At 36.2% G+C, this 1,176-nt stretch overlaps 1 non-coding gene across 1 annotated transcript; it reads right to left on the minus strand.

Annotated features, from left to right (window-relative positions):
* Positions 1–259: 259 nt before the first annotated feature.
* LOC128289817 (small nucleolar RNA R71) lies at positions 260–366 on the minus strand. The gene has a single exon (XR_008279461.1). It is a non-coding gene; the product is annotated as a small nucleolar RNA R71 (small nucleolar RNA).
* Between the last annotated feature and the right edge of the window lie 810 nt (positions 367–1,176).

Here is a 1,176-nt window from a genome sequence, read left to right on the forward strand (position 1 = left end):
GATATGATTTTTAAGGCGACAGTGACGCAGTTTCCAGCCTGACTGAAAATGTCAAATGGATGGGCAAAACAAGTGAACTTGGCTTGTTAACCCCTCGTGTCCGACACCGGCGATGGCCTCGGGTTCGGGGTGTTACACCTTCTCCATGATTGATAATGCTTTTTTTTTGTTAGACTTGCAGGTATCAGGGTCTATCACGACATAGGATGAACTCACTGGAAAATTCTTATAAAAGATTTTCCCAATTAGCAAAGCAGTGCAACTAAGAAGAAAGATTGTTGTTTTTAGACTGATGGAGGGAGAAAGTTTCTATGAGACATGGGAACAATTCAAAATGTTGATTAAAAAATGACCGTACCATAGATTTCTTGAGTGAATGCAACTGTAGGTATTTTATAATGGGTTGCATGCAAATGCACGATCTGGATTAGACAAAGCAGTAAGAGGAGCCCTTATTAACAGAAAGTATGAGGATGTGTATGAAATCATCGAGAATATGGAAATAAACTCCTACTAGTGGCCAATTGAATGATTCACATATGGTTAGAAACCCACAATGGTAAAGGGAGACCATGAAACAAACCCTAGGACAGACAACCCTGGGAAGTCATCAAGGTGGGAATTAATCCAAAAATGGTATTGCCGATCCGTGAACACCTTAACCCCAAACTAGTCTAGATTGTAAGGTTAGAAGATAAGTACTTCTTTCTGACTTGTTATGTTAGTGGAAGATCAAATGATCCTACTAGGGTAGTGACTAGTTGATTGACGAGGAACTCAAAATGATAGTTGATAGAGATTACCGAAGCAAGCTAATCACCCATAATCAAATTTAATTTATTCTTCCATTTTAATCTCTTGAATCTTATTTTTTTTATGTTGTTTTATTTTTTATTATTATAAAAAACCCAAAGATCCTTATTTTATATTCTTCGTACTATAACTGAACAGAAAGTACTAATTAGATCTTTTAATGTTTAGGTTAGAATTGATCTACCACTCGAGTACAATCCTCAGAGTACCTACCCACTTCGTCATAAAACTATATTACAACTATGTCTGTATAATTATGGATACCACCACATAATTCTATATTTTAGTACAGTATTCACACTTTGGACGTTAGTACGTCCGGAGGTGGTCAAATACTTAGATAAGAATGTTTGATGATGTCAT

This window comes from Gossypium arboreum, chromosome 2 (genome assembly GCF_025698485.1).
Source record: "Gossypium arboreum isolate Shixiya-1 chromosome 2, ASM2569848v2, whole genome shotgun sequence".
Taxonomy (NCBI): domain Eukaryota; kingdom Viridiplantae; phylum Streptophyta; class Magnoliopsida; order Malvales; family Malvaceae; genus Gossypium; species Gossypium arboreum.